Raw genomic sequence first — 19,168 nt, forward strand, 5'->3', positions numbered from 1 at the left:
CCGCCGGACCCCGCCATGCCGCCGGACCCAGCTGTGCGCCGCCAGACTCGGTAAGCACGAGTCCCCCGCGGCCCGCCCCGCCCATCCGCAGCTGTCAGCTGCCGCTGTCTCAGCCTTGCGCTGACACAGTGACTGACAGCAGCTCCCCTCCTCTGCGAGCAGACTATAGGTCTGCTCATGATCTGGTGTGACAGGAGGGCTGGGTTTGCCTCTCCCGCCGAGGCAAACCCAGCCCTCCCTGTGTATGAATGTTTAAAAGGACTCGGAGACGCCAGGGAGGATAAACAGGTCGCCATCTTTAATGCATCTCCGCAAGTGTGGCGGTGATCAGCACTACCCCTCTGTGTCCTGGGCTAAATTTACCTTGTAAGTACTGCAGCTGTAAACTTCAATCTCAGTGCTCTCTACCTGGTGCAGTGTGTCGCAGTGCTCTCTACCTGGTGCAGTGTGTCTCAGTGCTCTCTACCTGGTGCAGTGTGTCTCAGTGCTCTCTACCTGGTGCAGTGTGTCTCAGTGCTCTCTACCTGGTGCAGTGTGTCTCAGTGCTCTCTACCTGGTGCAGTGTGTCTCAGTGCTCTCTACCTGGTGCAGTGTGTCTCAGTGCTCTCTACCTGGTGCAGTGTGTCTCAGTGCTCTCTACCTGGTGCAGTGTGTCTCAGTGCTCTCTACCTGGTGCAGTGTGTCTCAGTGCTCTCTACCTGGTGCAGTGTGTCTCAGTGCTCTCTACCTGGTGCAGTGTGTCTCAGTGCTCTCTACCTGGTGCAGTGCGTCTCAGTGCTCTCTGCCTGGTGCAATGCGTCTCAGTGCTCTCTACCTGATGCAGTGCGTCTCAGTGCTCTCTACCTGGTGCAGTGCGTCTCAGTGCTCTCTACCTGGTGCAGTGCGTCTCAGTGCTCTCTACCTGGTGCAGTGCGTCTCAATGCTCTCTACCTGGTGCAGTGCGCTTCAGTGCTCTCTGCCTGGTGCAGTGCATCTCAGTGCTCTCTACCTGGTGCAGTGCGTCTCAGTGCTCTCTATCTGGTGCAGTGTGTCTCAGTGCTCTCTACCTGGTGCAGTGTGTCTCAGTGCTCTCTACCTGGTGCAGTGTGTCTCAGTGCTCTCTACCTGGTGCAGTGTGTCTCAGTGCTGTCTACCTGGTGCAGTGTGCATCAGTGCTCTCTACTTGGTGCAGTGTGCCTCAGTGCTCTCTACCTGGTGCAGTGCGTCTCAGTGCTCTCTACCTGGTGCAGTGCGTCTCAATGCTCTCTACCTGGTGCAGTGCGTTTCAGTGCTCTCTGCCTGGTGCAGTGCATCTCAGTGCTCTCTACCTGGTGCAGTGCGTCTCAGTGCTCTCTACCTGGTGCAATGTGTCTCAGTGCTCTCTACCTGGTGCAATGTGTCTCAGTGCTCTCTATCTGGTGCAGTGTGTCTCAGTGCTCTCTACCTGGTGCAGTGTGTCTCAGTGCTGTCTACCTGGTGCAGTGTGCATCAGTGCTCTCTACTTGGTGCAGTGTGCCTCAGTGCTCTCTACCTGGTGCAGTATGTCTCAGTGCTCTCTACCTGGTGCAGTGTGTCTCAGTGCTCTCTACCTGATGCAGTGTGTCTCAGTGCTCTCTACCTGGTGCAATGTGTATAACATGCTCTATCTGGCGCAATATGTATAACGTGCTCTACCTGACGCAGTGTGTATAGGAGGTTTTACCTGGTGCAATGTGTATTAGGTGCACTACTGTGTGGTGTAATGTGAATTGCCACTATTATGTGGCCACGCCTCTTCTCCATGAAACAATGCCCCTAAATTTCTGCTGCGCGCCTTAGGTGCGCACTGTCCATGCTTTGGCCTATAGGAATGGGAGCACCAAGCATTATAATATGTACCTAAGTTTGCCCTTCTAACTTAAAAATGTGCCCTCCCGAATGAAAAATCCTAGTGAACACTAATTATATCGGCACACCGATGCGTCAAAGCATCTCCATCGAGACCCGCTGACGGGTGGGTGAGGAGGCACTGTAGGTGTCCTATAAAGGTATGCTGGTGTCTGTTTTATTGTAATGACTGACTTGGAGTGCGTCCACTTTCTATGTGTATCTATATTACTATTGGGAAAGGTACCTGAGCACGCTACTACTGTTCACCCTGAGTGCCGGATAGCTACATATGGTATGTGTGTGTATATGTAGGGGGCACCAACATTTATCATGCCTCCAGGCGACTGGGACGAACTTACACCACTGTCTATGAATGGCATTAGAGTCCTGCACAGATGAGTGGAAGTATCCTACGACTGGCAAGATCCATTGTATTTCAGGTAAAAGACAAGGTCATGCCTAACAATGAATACTCCCTATGAGAATAGGGAACTTGCTGCACAAACTCTGCAGTGAGAGGGCACTAAAATGCACAGCCATTATGCTCCTGTATCTTCATATACTGTCCTCCTTACCAATCAGTAAGTTGTTGTTCTTGGATCATTCACAGAGGCTGGAGAACATCAATAATACCCTGGACAGTGAGAGGTCACCTCCAGGACTAGTCAATTGTGGATAAAGCGATTACACACGCCGATCTACTGCTAGATCAAGGACGTGCTAAACTGCGCCTAAAGGCCCATACACACTAGTAGATGTGAAAGATGAACAATTTGGAAGATGAGCGATTTCCCCTGAACACCCTGACAAACGATATTGGCCCTCATTCCGAGTTGTTCGCTCGTTGCCGAATTTCGCTATATTGCGATTAGTCGCTTACTGCGCATGCACAATGTTGGCAGAGCGCATGCGCTTAGTTATTTTACTCAAAAGTTAGGTATTTTACTCACGGCATTACGAGGATTTTTCTTCGTTCTGGTGATCGGAGTGTGATTGACAGGAAGTGGGTGTTTCTGGGCGGAAACTGGACGTTTTATGGGTGTGTGAAAAAACGCTGCAGTTTCTGGGAAAAACGCGGGAGTGGCTGGAGAAACGGGGGAGTGTCTGGGTGAACGCTGGGTGTGTTTGTGACGTCAAACCAGGAATGAAACTGACTGAACTGATCGCAGTGTAGGAGTAAGTCTCGAGCTACTCAGAAACTGCTAAGAAATTTCTATTCGCAATTTTGCGAATCTTTCGTTCGCAATTCTGCTAAGCTAAGATACACTCCCAGAGGGCGGCGGCTTAGCGTGTGCAATGCTGCTAAAAGCAGCTAGCGAGCGAACAACTCGGAATGAGGGCCATTGAGTGCACACACATCGATTTTGCAAACGATTTGAATGACGAACGATCTGCTCTGCTGGGATTGAAGGGATTGCGCTGCATGCATAGAAGATTGACAACCTGCTTCAAACGAGCACGGGTGCGCGCATTGCTCATCGTTCGCTGTGTACACAAGAGACAATTTAAATGATAGATCGTTGAAAGCAGTCATTATTACTCAAATTGATAGAAAAAATCTTCTAGTGTGTATGGGCCTTTGGACTCATGTCTAATGAGATAACGCTAGGAACCTGCCAATGAATGTGCATTTACACCCAGGTTTCTGGTGGTTAACAAAGTGCTCTGGAGCAATTCGCAATTCAAGTCTCTCACAGCACAAAGCAGGGAGCCTCAGAGACTGGCAGTAGAATAATGTGCACCCTGCAACCCATTCGTAAAAGATTTGTAACTAGAAAGTTCAAGATCCAATGCTTACATTCACATGAATTTATGAGCATTACAAGAAATCATCTCATGTACAACCATCTGAAATGTTACACGTTTCCACTTAATAAGTTAATACTCCATTTCCACATGAAGAACATCCTAAGGGCGTGACAAATCCCAGGGCCAGGTCGCCCTGGCCCTTAGATTTTGCTGCCTGGCTACCAGATCATGCAGGGGGGGAGCAGGTCCTCATCATCCCCAGCGGAGAATCGTAAGCGTGCCTGTTTTGTAGTGGCCATTTCATGCATAGGACTGCATGTGCTGAGTGTCTGTCCATACTAGCCTGCTCTAACTGCCGTGCCTGTCCGTCCCAGCCTGCACCAACTGCCGCGCCTGTCCGTCCCAGCCTGCGCCAACTGCCGCGCCTGTCCATCCCAGCCTGCCCATCCCAGCCTGCCCTGACTGCCGCACCTGCCCTTCCCAGCCTGCCCTGACTGCCGCGCCTGTCCATCCCAGCCTGCTCTGACTGCGGTCTCCAAACTACTGCATACAGCTCTCCGGTAAGAGGGTCTATGTGTGGTCGGGGATTGCGGCTTTGGAAGGGGAAGTGATTTGTCCATGGTATGTGAACGGGTGACTGTGGAGGGGTTAGCTGTGGGGACATAGTGGTTGGTTGACCAGGGATGGGGTGTTAGCTGCTCATTAATGTGGAGTGGGAGGAAGGGGAGGGGTACTTGTTTGCCTGGGGTCAGCTGCACAGCAGTGTGGCCGCAGAGGGTTGGTTTGCCTGGGGGTACCCCCTTAGATGTCTGGGGGTTGGTTTGGCCGGGGAGACTGCTCACTAACATGACTTGGGGTGGTGGTCTGGCTCCTACACTTTCATCTTGACTCTTATATTTTATAAAACTTGTCAAGCCCTGTATTACAGAGGTGGCAGGTTATACATCTGTATAACAGCAGCAGTGTCGATTACATCAAACAATAGTAAATACTGTAGGTCGCTAAAAAAAAAAAAATGTGGTTAGGGAATGGGAACAGAGTCTACCTCCAAGGGATGTGGGGAAAGCTCAGAATACAGCCCAGATGTTAGAGGAGAGCGCGGCTATGACGGGTGGCGGCGTGTAGGACTTGAAACCAGCCGCCAGTTCGAGAGCCAATCAGAGCCCGCGGACCGGCAGCCGCGGCACCTGATTGGCTCACGAACCGGCGGCTGGTTTCAAGTTCTACACACCGCCACCCGTCATAGCCGCGCTCTCCTCCGTGTCCTGACAGCTGAGACACGCTGCCGCCGGACTGAGCGGCGGCGTGTCTCACTGAGAGAAGCGGATGGGCCGGAGCAAACGGAGGTTCCCCACCCCTGCCCTACGTCATAGCTGGCCCTAACTAATGTGATGCTCTAGGCAAGATTTTGTCTGGTGTGCCCTAGCACCACCGCTAGTTCCGCCTCTGACCCTGTACCATCACCCATAGCAGTACTCAATTTGGTGCTCCTACTCCCTCTATCTTAAAAAATAGTATTTTGGGTACCGGTTTCTCGTAATCCATAGAGGATGCTGAGGTCCACATTAGTACCATAGGGTATAGATGGGTGTACCAGGAGCCATTGGCACTTTAAGAGTTTGAGAATGTAGGATGGCTCCTCCCTCTATACCCCTCCTACCAGACTCAGTCAAGAAACTGTGCCCGATGAGACGGACATCTTCAAGAGAAGGATTTAACACAGATAGTAGCGAGATTCATACCAGCTCACACATACAAGGCACATCAAGATAACTTAGCTTGAAAATTAGCAACCGCTGAAAACATTACTTACCAAGTAACAAGGCAGTGCTCAACTAAAAACAAAGATGTACTGAACCAGATAACAATTGCAGGAAATAAAGAGCTGGGCGGGCGCCCAGCATCCTCTACGGACTACGTGAAAAGGATTTACCGGTAGGTAACCAAAATCCTATTTTCTCTTACGTCCTAGAGGATGATGGGGTCCACATTAGTACGATGGGAATGTACCAAAGATCCCAGAATGGGAGGGAGAGCGCAGAGGCTCCTACAGAACCGATTGGCCTCTAATGATCTGAAGTTCAGTCAAAGTATCGAACTTGTAGTACTTTGCAAATGTTTTCGACCCAGACCAAGTTGCAGCTCGGCAAAGCTGTAAAGCAGACACACCCCGGGCAGCCGCCCAGGAAGACCCCCACCTTACGAGTAGAGTGGGCCTTGACAGACGTAGGACACGACAATCCTGCCGTAGAATACGCATGCAGGATAGTGAACCTAATCCAACGAGAGATCGTCTGCTTAGAAGAAGGACACCCAAGTTTCCTGGGATCATTCAGGACAAACAGAGTCCGATTTTCTGTGACGAGCAGTCCTCTTCACATAGATTTTAAGAGCCCTTACAACATCCAAGGACTTTGATGAAATTAAGGAGTCAGAAGCCACTGGCACCACAATAAGTTGGTTGATATGAAATGCCGACACAATCTTCAGAAGAAACTGCTGACGTGTCCGGAGCTCAGCTCTATCGTCGTGGAAGATCAAGTATCGGCTCTTAGAAGACAAAGCCCCCAACTCCGACACACGTCTAGCAGAAGCTAAAGCCAACAAAGTGACAGCCTTCCACATAAGAAATTTGACCTTGACCTCGACCTCCTGTAGAGGCTCAAACCAGTCAGATTGGAGGAACTGCAACACCACGTTAAGATCCCAAGGCACCGGAGGCAGTACAAAAGGAGGATGGATGTGCACAACTCCCTTCAAAAAGGTCTGAAGCTCAGGGAGGGCAGCCAATTGTTTCTGGAAGAAAATGGACAGGGCAGAAATCTGGACCTTCACAGATTCCAGCTTCAGGCCCATATCCACACCAGCTTGTAGGAAGAGGAGAAACCGTCCCAGTTGAAACTCCACCGCAGGAAATTTCTTGGACTCACATCAAGATACATATTTTTTCCAAATCGATGGTAATGTTTAGACATTACTCCTTTCCTAGCCTGTATCAGGGTGGGAATAACCTTGTTCGGAATGCCCTTCCGAGCTAGTATCAGGCATTCAACCTCCATGCAGTCAAACGTAGCAGCGATAAGTCTTGACAGGCTAACGGCCCATGCTGGAGCAGGTCCTCATGAAGAGGAAGAGGCCTCGGCTCTTCTTGCAGTAGATCCAGAAGATCAGCGTACCAAGCCCTTCTTGGCCAGTCTGGAGCAATGAGGATCGCTTGAACCCTTGTTCTCCTTATGAGCTTTAGAACTCTTGGGATGAGTAAAAGTAGAGGAAACACATACACCGACTGGAGCACCCACGGAGTCACTAGGGAGTCCACCGCCACTGCTTGTGGGTCCCTCGACCTGGAACAATACTGCAGAAGCTTCTTGTTGAGACGAGAGGCCATCATGTCGATCTGGGGAACACCCCAAAGATCTGTTACCTCCTTGAACACCTGCGGATGGAGACCCCACTCCCCTGAATGGAGATCGTGTCTGCTGAGGAAGTCCGCTTCCCAGTTGTCTACTCCTGGAATGAAGAATGTTGACAGCGCCAACGCATGCTTTTCTGCCCAGAGGATGATTCGTGTTACCTCTGCCATTGCAGCTCTGCTCTTTGTTGCGCCCTGTCAGTTTATGTAAGCCACTGTTGTCACATTGTCCATCTGCACTTGAATGGACCGATTTCTGAGAAGATGGGCCGCTTGGAGAATACAGTTGTAGGCGGCTCTTAGTTCCAGAATGTTTATCGGCAGGCCGGCTACCAGACTTGACCACCTTCCTTGGAAGGTTTCCCCTTGAGTGACTGCACCCCAGCCCCGGAGACTTGCATCCGTGGTTAGAAGGATCCAGTCCTGAATCCCGAACCTGCGGCCCTCCAGAAGGTGAGGTAATAGCAACCACCAGAGGAGTGTAATCCTGGCCTTTGGCAACAGACGTATTCTCTGGTGCATGTGTAGATGGGATCCCGACCACTTGTCCAGGAGATCCAGTTGGAAGGACCGAGCGTGATACCTCCAGTACTGGAGAGTCTCGGAAGAGGCCACCATTTTCCCAAGGCGAATGCACTGATGAACTGATACCTGGGCTGGCTTCAGGACATCCCGGACCATCGTCTGAATCACCAACGCCTTTTCCTCTGGGAGAAACACCCTCTGCACCTTCGTGTCAAGGATCATTCCCAGAAAGGACAACCTCTTGGTTGGTTCCAAATGTGATTTTGGAAGATTCAGGATCCAACCATGTTCACTGAGAAGCTGGGACGTGAGATGCCTTTATCAGAAGATCGTCCAGATACGGAATTATGTTCACCCCATGTCTGCGGAGGAGAATCATCATTTCCGCCATCACCTTGGTGAATACCCTCGGCGCTGTGGAGAGGCCGAATGGGAGGGCCTGGAACTGAAAGGGACAGTCCAGCAGTGCAAATCGAAGATACGCATGATGCGGCAGCCAAAATGGGAATGTGGAGGTACACATCCTTGATATCCAGGGATACTAGGAATTCCCCCTCCTCCAGACCTGATATCACTGCCCATAGAAACTCCATTTTGAACTAGAACGCCCTCAGAAAGGGGTTTAGTGATTTTAAGTTCAGAATGGGCCTGAGCGAACCATCCGGCTTCGGCACCACGAAAAAGGTTCGAATAGTAACCTTTGCTTTGCATATGAGGTGGTACTGGCACAATGACCTGTGCCTCCACCAACTTCTGGATGGCCTCTTGCAGGACAGTCCGGTCAGCCAGCAGAGCTGGCAAGCCTTATCTGAAAAATCGGTGACGGGGGAGATTTTGAAATTGCAGCCTGTACCCCTGGGACACAATATCTTGCACCCAGGGGTCCAGGCCTGCGGATACCCAGACATGACTGAATTGTCTGAGTCCCGCTCCCACCGGCCCCACCTCCGGGGCGTGCAGTCCAACGTCATGCGGAGGACTTTGGTGTACCTGAAGCAGGTTTCTGTTCCTGGGAACCTGCAGCCACAGGTTTCTTGAACTTGGGCTGACCTACCCGAAAGAAGGTGTTGGACGGCTTGGCAAACCGAAAGGGCTGTGATGTAACTGAAGAAAAGGGTTACTTCGGAGCAAGTGTAGCTGAGGGAAGAAAGGGTGATTTACCAGCCGTAGAGATCCACGTATCTAACGCTTCCCCAAAGAGAGCCTGACCTGTGTAGGATAAGGTCTCCACACTTCTCCTGGATTCTGCGTCGGCAGACCACTGGCGCAACCATAGTCCTCGACGAGCTGATACAGACATGGAGGAAATTCCCGCAGCCATGGAAACCAGGTCTTTCATTTTCTACCACAAATCCAGCCGAATCCTGAATGTTACGTAAAAACAATTCAACATCACATTTCTCCATAGCATCCAAGTCGTCAAGTAACGTGCCTGACCACTTTACTATAGCTTTGGCAATCCAAGCACTGGCAATAGTGGGACGTAGTATTGCCCCAGAAGCCGTGTACATGAATTTGAGCGTATTATAAATTTTATGATTAGCCGGCTCTTTCAAGGCGGTAGATCCTGGAACAGGGAAAACCACCTTTTTTTGAGAGCCTGGATACTGACGCATCAACAATAAGCGGGTTTTCCCATTTTTTCCTATCCTCTATGGAAACGCTACCAGAACCCTCTTGGGTATCTGGAATTTTTTTATTAGGGTTTTCCCAAGCCTTTTCAAATATAGCATTTAATTCTTTTGACGCAGGGAAGGTTAGCAAGGCTTTCTTATTTTTAGTGAAGTAAGCCTCCTCAACCTGCTCGGGTGTTGTATCAGCAATATTCAACACATCTCTAATAGCCTCTATCATCAATTGCATCCCTTTTGCAAGAGATGCTGCTCCCCGAATCTGTATCATCCTGCATGATCTGTGCAAGAGCACGTTTATGTGAATATACAGCGGGGAGCCCTGATGTACCAGAGCTGGGCCAAACTGCCATAGAGTTCTGTAAAGCCTGAGTTGCAGATTGTTTGTGCAACCCTGTTAGAAATCAGAGAAATCATAGATTTGATAGAGGATAACCACTCAGGCTCCCTTGCTGGTATCTGTGCTAAACCAGTGCAATCCTGATTACATGGAATGGGATCATCCTAAGAGGACATATCTTCTGCAGCATATGACACAGAGTCCCTGGACATTGCTTAATGGAGACCACAGACACTCCACACACAGGGGAATACAGACAGAGTTTCCCCCACAAGAATATCAATAGAGACACAGATTGGAGCCAACCCACACACAGCGCTTTTAATATAAAGGGAGAGCCCGTATCAGCGCTGACTGTGCACCTTAATAGGTTACACAGTCGTTTTGCAGCCTCCCCCCCTTCTACAACCCCCTGGTACCGTGAGAGATAACCAAAGTTGCTGCGGAGGGACTTGCTCTTCACTGGCAGCTTTGTGCAGGCAGGAAAATGGCGCAGAACGCTGCTGGGTCCGTTCTGAGAAGCTCCGCCCCCAAAATGGCGCTGTCTTCCCGCTCTTCATAGGATTATACTGGCCTGAGGATTTATGCTGGCTGAGATCCCGGGACCCCAACAGGCTGTGTGACCAGTGTAGGCGCTGGCTCAGGGCGCCCCTCACAGCGCCGCACTATGTACTGCCGAGCCTCCAGAGCGCAGTTAATACTGCGCTCCTACCCTAATGCCACCATCTTCACACTGGCCCCCCCCGGCTTGCTAGGGGGGATTGGTGACTCACTCGCCACCAATCTTCAGCTCTGTAAGGGGGTGGCGGCATGCTGCTGGGGTGAGCGATCCCCTGTGGCGGGGAACGATCCCATCCCCTCTGGAGCTTCGTGTCCAGTCAGCGGAGATGGTGGCTCAGACCTCGCAGGGCGGACACTGCTCCCCCCCACCCTTAGTCCCATGAAGCAGGGAGGCTGTTGCCAGCAGCCTCCCTGTAAAATAAACTCTAAAAATAAACTTTACTAGAGAAACTCTGGAGAGCTCCCCTAGCTGTGACCGGCTCCTCCAGGCACATTTTATAAACTGAGTCTGGTAGGAGGGGCATAGAGGGAGGAGCCAGCCCACACTCTCAAACTCTTAAAGTGCCAATGGCTCCTAGTGGACCCATCTATACCCCATGGTACCAATGTGGACCCCAGCATCCTCTAGGACGTAAGAGAAAATAGGCTTTTGGTTACCTACCGGTTAATCCTTTTCTCGTAGTCCGTACAGGATGCTGGGGTCCATATTAGTACCATGGGGTATAGACAGGTCCACCAGGAGCCATTGGCACGTTGAGAGTTTAAAGGTGTGGGCTGGCTCCTCCCTCTATACCCCTCCTACCAGACGCAGTCTAGAAACTGTTTCCAAGGAGACAACATACTTTGAGAGAAGGAATTACACAGATAGTGGCGAGATTCATACCAGCTCACACGAACATGAAAATCCGGCCAGCATGCCGGAATAACTTCAGCAACAGTTGAAACAGTAAATAACGCAGAACTTACCTAGGAACCAGGTAACACTGAACCAGAAAACAAATGCAGAAAAACTAAGCGCTGGGCGGGCACCCAGCATCCTCTACGGACTACGAGAAAAGGATTTACCGGTAGGTAACCAAAATCCTATTTTCTCTTGTGTCCTAGAGGATGCTGGGGTCCATATTAGTACCATGGGGATGTACCAAAGCTCCCAGAATGGGAGGGAGAGCGCGGAGGGTCCTGCAACACTGCTTGACCAAACTTGAGGTCATCAGAGGCCAGAGTATCGAACTTGTAAAACTTGGCAAACGTGTTCGACCCAGACCAAGTAGCTGCTCGACAGAGTTGTACTGCCGAGACACCCCCGGGCAGCCGCCCAGGAAGAGCCCACTTTACGAGTAGAGTGGGTCTTTACAGATTTCGGACACGGCAGTCCTGCCGTGGAATAAGCATGCTGGATAGTGAACCTGATCCAGCGTGAAATCGACTGCTTAGAAGGACATCCAATTTTCTTTGAATCATAGAGGACGAACAGAGAGTCACTTTTCCTATGACGAGCCATCCTCTTCACGTAAATCTTTAAAGTCCTCACTACATCCAAGGCCTTTGAAGTAATTGAGGAGTCAGTAGCCACTGGCACCACAATAGGTTGGTTAATATGTGAAAAGCCGACACAACCTTAGGCAGGAACTGTGGACAAGTCCTAAGTTCCGCCCTATCTTCATGGAAGATCAGATAGGGACTTTTACAAGATAAAGCCCCCCAATTCGGACAGGCGACGTGCAGAAGCAAAGGCCAACAAAGTGACCGCCTTCCACGTGAGAAACTTGAGATCAGCCTCCTGTAGAGGCTCAAACCAAGCAGATTGCAGGAACTGCAGCACCACATCCAGATCCCATGGAGCCGTAGGCGCCACAAAGGGAGGCTGGATGTGTAGAACCCCTTTCAAAAAGGGTCTGAACTTCAGGAAGAACAGCCAATTGTTTTTGGAAGAAGATGGACAAAGTAGAGATCTGGACCTTGATGGCCTCACACCAGTCTCAGTCCCATATCCACCCCCGCTTGCAGGAAAAGGAGAAAACGACCAAGTTGAAACTCCACCGTCGGAAACTTCTTGGCCTCACACCAAGAAACATTTTTTCCAAATGCGATGGTAAATGTTTAGACGTTACCCCCTTCCTGGCCTGTATAAGGGTAGGAATGACCTCACTCGGGATACCTTTCCAAGCTAAGATCTGGCGTTCAACCGCCATGCCGTCAAACGTAGCCGCGGAAAGTCTTGATAAGCGAACGGCCCCTGCAGAAGCAGATCCTCCCGAAGAGGTAAAGGCCATAGATCTTCCAGCAGAAGATACAGCAGATCCGCGTTCCAAGCCCTCCTTGGCCAGTCCGGAGCAATGAGGATTGCCAGGACCTTTGTTCTTCTCACGAGCTGAAGAACCCTTGTTATCAGAGGAAGTGGAGGAAACACATACACTGACTTGAACACCCACGGTGTTACCAGTGCATCCACCGCCACTGCCTCTCTTGACCTTGAACAGTACCATCGTAGCTTTTTGTTGAGGCGTGAGGCCATCATGTCTATGTGGGGAACCCACCACCAACCAGTTACCACCTCCGGATGGAGACCCCCACTCCCCTTGATGGAGATCGTGTCTGCTGAGGAAGTCTGCTTCCCAGTTGGCTACGCCCGGAATGAAGATTGCGGACAACGCCACCGCGTGCCTTTCTGCCCAGCTGAGGATTTTTGACACCTCTGCCATGGCAGCCCTGCTCTTCGTTCCACCTTGTCGGTTTATGTAAGCCACTGTGGTCACATTGTCCGACTGCACCTGAACAGCCCGATGCTGTAGAAGGTGTGCTGCTTGCAGAAGGGCGATGTACACGGCCCTGAGTTCCAAGAAGTTAATCGGTAGAAGCGACTCGAGTCGACCACCGTCCATGAAAGGTTTCTCCAAGAGCGACTGCTCCCCAACCTCTTAGACTTGCATCTGTGGTTAAAAGGATCCAGTCTTGAATTCCGAACCTTCACCCTTCCAGAAGGTTTGGAAGTTGCAGCCACCAGAGGAGTGAAATCCTCGCTTTCGGAGACAGGCGTATCCTCTTGTGCATGTGTAGGTGAGAGCCCGAACACTGGTCCAATAGGTCCAGTTGAAAAGGTTGGGCATGAAACCTGCCATACTGCAGAGCCTCGTAGGCAGCAACCATCTTCCCCAGGAGGCGTAAGCATTGGTGAACCGATACCTGGGTAGGCCTTAGGACATCCCGGACCATTGTCTGAATCACCAACGCTTTCTCCGCCGGGAGAAATACCCTCTGCACTTCCGTGTCGAGGATCATTCCCAGGAAAGACAGCCGCCTTGTCGGCTCCAGATGAGACTTCGGTAGGTTCAGGATCCAACCGTGTGTCCTGAGCAGCTGTGTCGTGAGCGCGATGCCTGCAACAACCCCTCCCTGGATGACGCCTTGATCAGGAGATTGTCCAGATATGGAATTATGTTCACCCCGTTTGCGGAGAACCATCATCTCCGCCATCACCTTGGTGAAGATCCTTGGTGCTGTTGAGAGGCCAAACGGCAGAGCCTGGAACTGATAGTGATCATCCATCAGCGCAAACCTGAGATAAGCTTGATGTGGCGCCCAAATGGGAATGTGGCTGTAAGCATCCTTGATGTCCAGGGACACCAGGAACTCCCCTTCCGACAGCCCCGAAATGACAGCTCGCAGAGATTCCATCTTGAATTTGAACTCCTTGAGATAAAGGTTCAAAGACTTTAAATTTAGAGTAGGCCGTACCGAACCATCCGGTTTCGGTACCACAAAAAGGTTAGAATAACCCGTGTGCCGATGCTGAAGAGGGACCTGTACAATGACCTCTGATACCACCAATTTTCTGATGGCCTCCAGCAGAATCATCCTGTCCGCCAGCAGCGCTGGCAAGCCTGACTTGAAGAAACAGTGAGGCGGGGGGGATCCTGAAACTCCAGTCTGTACCCTCTGGATACTATATCCAGAACCCAGGGGTCCAGACCAGACGACACCCAGACGTGGCTGAACTGCCGGAGTCTCGCCCCCATCTGACCTTCCTCCAGGCCTAGCAGTCCACCGCCATGCGGAGGACTTCGCGGTATCCGAAGCGGGCTTCTGGGTCTGGGAACCTGCAGGAGCAGGTTTCTTTCCTTTGGCATGACCACCTCTGCAGAAGGTATTCGAAGGCTTATTCTTTCTAGGCCTTGCGGGCCGAAAGGACTGTGACGCGGTAGATGAAAAAGGCTTCTTCGTAGCTGGTGCAGCTGAGGGGAGAAAATAAGAATTTACTCACCGGTAATTCTATTTCTCGTAGTCCGTAGTGGATTCTGGGTACTCCGTAAGGACCATGGGGAATAGACGGGCTCCGCAGGAGACTGGGCACTCTAAAAGAAAGATTAGGTACTATCTGGTGTGCACTGGATCCTCCCTCTATGCCCCTCCTCCAGACCTCAGTTAGGGAAACTGTGCCCGGAAGAGCTGACACTACAAGGAAAGGATTTGGAATCCAGGGTAAGACTCATACCAGCCACACCAATCACACCGTACAACTCGTGATAACTATACCCAGTTAACAGTATGAATAACAACTGAGCCTCACTGAACAGATGGCTCATAACAATAACCCTTTAGTTAAGCAATAACTATATACAAGTATTGCAGACAATCCGCACTTGGGACGGGCTCCCAGCATCCACTACGGACTACGAGAAATAGAATTACCGGTGAGTAAATTCTTATTTTCTCTGACGTCCTAGTGGATGCTGGGTACTCCGTAAGGACCATGGGGATTATACCAAAGCTCCCAAACGGGCGGGAGAGTGCGGATGACTCTGCAGCACCGAATGAGCAAACTCAAGGTCCTCCTCAGCCAGGGTATCAAACTTGTAGAATTTTGCAAACGTGTTTGATCCCGACCAGGTAGCAGCTCGGCAAAGTTGTAAAGCCGAGACCCCCTCGGGCAGCCGCCCAAGAAGAGCCCACCTTCCTCGTGGAATGGGCTTTGACTGATTTAGGATGCGGCAGTCCAGCCGCAGAATGTGCAAGTAGAATCGTGCAACAGATCCAGCGAGCAATAGTCTGCTTAGAAGCAGGAGCACCCAGCTTGTTGGGTGCATGCAGGATAAACACCGAGTCAGTTTTTCTGACTCTAGCCGTCCTGGAAACATAAATTTTCAGGGCCCGGACTACGTCCAGCAACTTGGAAGCCTCCAAGTCCCGAGTAGCCGCAGGCACCACAATAGGTTGGTTCAAATGAAAAGCTGATACCACCTTAGGGAGAAATTGGGGACAAGTCCTCAATTCTGCCCTGTCCATATGGAAGATCAGATAGGGGCTTTTACATGACAAAGCCGCCAATTCTGACACACGCCTAGCCGAAGCCAAGGCCAAAAGCATGACCACTTTCCACGTGAGATATTTCAACTCCACGGTCTGAAGTGGCTCAAACCAATGTGATTTTAGGAAATTCAACACAACGTTGAGATCCCAAGGTGCCACTGGGGGCACAAAAGGGGGCTGAATATGCAGCACTCCCTTAACAAACGTCTGAACTTCAGGCAGTGAAGCCAGTTCTTTTTGAAAGAAAATAGACAGGGCCGAAATCTGGACTTTAATGGATCCCAATTTTAGGCCCATAGTCACTCCTGACTGTAGGAAGTGCAGAAATCGACCCAGCTGAAATTCTTCTGTTGGGGCCTTCATAGCCTCACACCAAGCAACATATTTTCGCCATATGCGGTGATAATGTTTTGCTGTCACATCCTTCCTAGCTTTTATCAGCGTAGGAATGACTTCAACCGGAATGCCCTTTTCCATCAGGATCCAGCGTTCACCCGCCATGCCGTCAAACGCAGCCGCGGTAAGTCTTGGAACAGACAGGGCCCCTGCTGTAGCAGGTCCTGTCTGAGAGGCAGAGGCCAAGGGTCCTCTGAGAACATTTCTTGTAGTTCCGGGTACCAAGTCCTTCTTGGCCAATCCGGAACGACGAGAATAGTTCTTACTCTTCTCTTTCTTATTATCCCAAGTACCTTTGGTATGAGAGGAAGAGGAGGGAACACATAAACCGACTGGTACACCCACGGTGTCACTAGAGCGTCCACAGCTATCGCCTGAGGGTCCCTTGACCTGGCGCAATATCTTTTTAGCTTTTTGTTGAGGCGGGACGCCATCATGTCCACCTGTGGCCTTTCCCAACGATTTACAATCAGCTGGAAGACTTCTGGATGAAGTCCCCACTCTCCCGGGTGGAGGTCGTGCCTGCTGAGGAAGTCTGCTTCCCAGTTGTCCACTCCCGGAATGAACACTGCTGACAGTGCTATCACGTGATTTTCCGCCCATCGGAGAATCCTTGTGGCTTCTGCCATCGCCATCCTGCTTCTTGTGCCGCCCTGTCGGTTTACATGGGCGACCGCCGTGATGTTGTCTGACTGAATCAGCACCGGCTGGTTTTGAAGCAGGGGTCTTGCCTGACTTAGGGCATTGTAAATGGCCCTTAGTTCCAGAATATTTATGTGTAGGGAAGCTTCCTGACTCGACCATTGTCCTTGGAAGTTTCTTCCCTGAGTGACTGCCCCCCAACCTCGGAGGCTTGCATCCGTGGTCACCAGGACCCAGTCCTGTATGCCGAATCTGCGGCCCTCGAGTAGATGAGCACTCTGCAGCCACCACAGCAGAGACACCCTGGCCCTCGGGGACAGGGTGATCAGCCGATGCATCTGAAGATGCGATCCGGACCACTTGTCTAACAGATCCCACTGAAAGATCCGTGCATGGAATCTGCCGAAGGGAATTGCCTCGTAAGAAGCTACCATCTTTCCCAGGACTCGCGTGCAGTGATGCACCGACACCTGTTTTGGTTTTAGGAGGTCTCTGACCAGAGATGACAACTCCTTGGCCTTCTCCTCCGGGAGAAACACCTTCTTCTGTTCTGTGTCCAGAATCATACCCAGGAACAGCAGACGCGTCGTAGGAACCAGCTGCGACTTCGGGATATTCAGAATCCAGCCGTGCTGTTGTAGCACTTCCTGAGATAGTGCTACTCCGACCAACAACTGCTCCCTGGACCTCGCCTTTATAAGGAGATCGTCCAAGTACGGGATAATTATAACTCCCTTCTTTCGAAGGAGTATCATCATTTCGGCCATTACTTTGGTAAATACCCTCGGTGTCGTGGACAGACCAAACGGCAACGTCTGGAATTGGTAATGGCAGTCCTGTACCACAAAACTGAGGTACACCTGGTGAGGTGGGTAAATGGGGACATGTAGGTAAGCATCCTTGATGTCCAGTGATACCATGTAATCCCCCTCTTCCAGGCTTGCAATAACCGCCCTGAGCGATTCCATTTTGAACTTGAACTTCCTTATATAAGTGTTCAAGGATTTCAAATTTAGAATGGGTCTCACCGAACCGTCTGGTTTCGGTACCACAAACATTGTGGAATAGTAACCCCGTCCCTGTTGAAGGAGGGGAACTTTTATTATCACCTGCTGGAGGTACAGCTTGTGAATTGCCGCCAGTACTACCTTCCTGTCTTGGGGAGTAGCTGGCAAGGCTGATTTGAGGGAACGGCGAGGGGGAGACGTCTCGAATTCCAGCTTGTACCTCTGAGATACCACTTGTAGAATCCAGGGATCCACCCGTGAGCGAACCCACTGGTCGCTGAAGTTCCAGAGACGGGCCCCCACCGCACCTGGCTCCACCTGTGGAGCCCCAGCGTCATGCGGTGGACTTAGAGGAAGCGGGAGAGGACTTTTGTTCCTGGGAACTTGCTGTTTGGTGCAGCTTTTTCCCCCTACCTCTGCCTCTGGGCAGAAAGGACGCGCCTTTAACCCGCTTGCCTTTCTGGGGCCTGAAAGGACTGTACCTGATAATACGGTGCTTTCTTTGGCTGTTAGGGAACATGGGGTAAAAATGTCGACTTCCCAGCAGTCGCTGTGGAAACGAGGTCCGAGAGACCATCCCCAAACAATTCCTCACACTTGTAAGGCAAAACCTCCATGTGCCTTTTAGAATCCGCATCACATGTCCACTGCCGAGTCCATAATACTCTCCTGGCAGAAATGGACATTGCATTTATTCTAGATGCCAGTTGGCAAATATCCCTCTGTGCATCTCTCATGTATAAGACTACGTCTTTAATATGCTCTACAGTTAGCAATATAGTGTCCCTATCAAGGGTATCAATGTTATCAGACAGGGAATCTGACCACGCAGCTGCAGCACTGCACATCCATGCTGAAGCAATAGCTGGTCTTAGTAGAATACCTGAGTGTGTATATACAGACTTCAGGATAGCCTCCTGCTTTCTATCCGCAGGCTCCTTTAGGGCGGCCGTATCCGGAGACGGTAGTGCCACCTTCTTTGACAAGCGTGTGAGCGCTTTATCCACCCTAGGGGATGTCTCCCAACGTATCCTATCCTCTGGCGGGAAAGGGTACGCCCTTAGTAACTTTTTGGAAATTACCAGTTTCTTATCGGGGGAAACCCACGCTTCATCACACATCTCTGAGGTAGCGGGCGTTTTTGAGCCCCTGATGGCTTTTGAGACGCCTGGGCAGGCACGGACTCAGAAGCCGGCTGTCCCACATCTGCTATGTCATCAAACCTCTTATGTAAGGAGTTGACACTGTCACGTAATTCCTTCCACATATCCATCCACTCAGGTGTCGACCACGCAGGGGGTGACATCACATTTATCGGCACCTGCTCCGCCTCCACATAAGCCTCCTCATCAAACATGTCGACACAGCCGTACCGACACTCCGCGCACACACAGGGAATGCTCTGACTGAGGACAGGACATCACAAAGTCTTTTGGGGAGACAGAGAGAGAGAGTATGCCAGCACACACCACAGCGCTATAAATCACAGGGATGTACACTATAATGAGTGATTTTACCCTATAGTGTGTGTATATATATATATATATATATATATATATATATATATATAGTATTTGCGCCTAAATTTAGTGCCCCCCCTCTCTTTTTTACCCTATTGAGCCTGGAAACTGCAGGGGAGAGCCTGGGGAGCGTCCTTCCAGCGGAGCTGTGAGAGGAAATGGCGCCAGTGTGCTGAGGGAGATAGCCCCGCGGACTTCTCCCGCTTTTTTTATGGATATATGGCAGGGGA

The 19,168-nt window shown here is 50.9% G+C and overlaps 1 long non-coding RNA gene across 1 annotated transcript in view; it reads left to right on the forward strand.

Moving 5' to 3' along the window:
• The first annotated feature begins 3,962 nt into the window (after positions 1-3,962).
• Positions 3,963-19,168, forward strand: part of LOC134910421 (uncharacterized) — a 42,285-nt gene continuing 27,079 nt past the window's right edge. Inside the window, exon 1 of the long non-coding RNA XR_010176193.1 lies at positions 3,963-4,157. This is a non-coding gene — a long non-coding RNA (uncharacterized LOC134910421). The remainder of the gene's footprint in view (positions 4,158-19,168) is intronic.

The sequence above is a fragment of the Pseudophryne corroboree genome, chromosome 4, assembly GCF_028390025.1.
Source record: "Pseudophryne corroboree isolate aPseCor3 chromosome 4, aPseCor3.hap2, whole genome shotgun sequence".
Lineage (NCBI taxonomy): Eukaryota > Metazoa > Chordata > Amphibia > Anura > Myobatrachidae > Pseudophryne > Pseudophryne corroboree.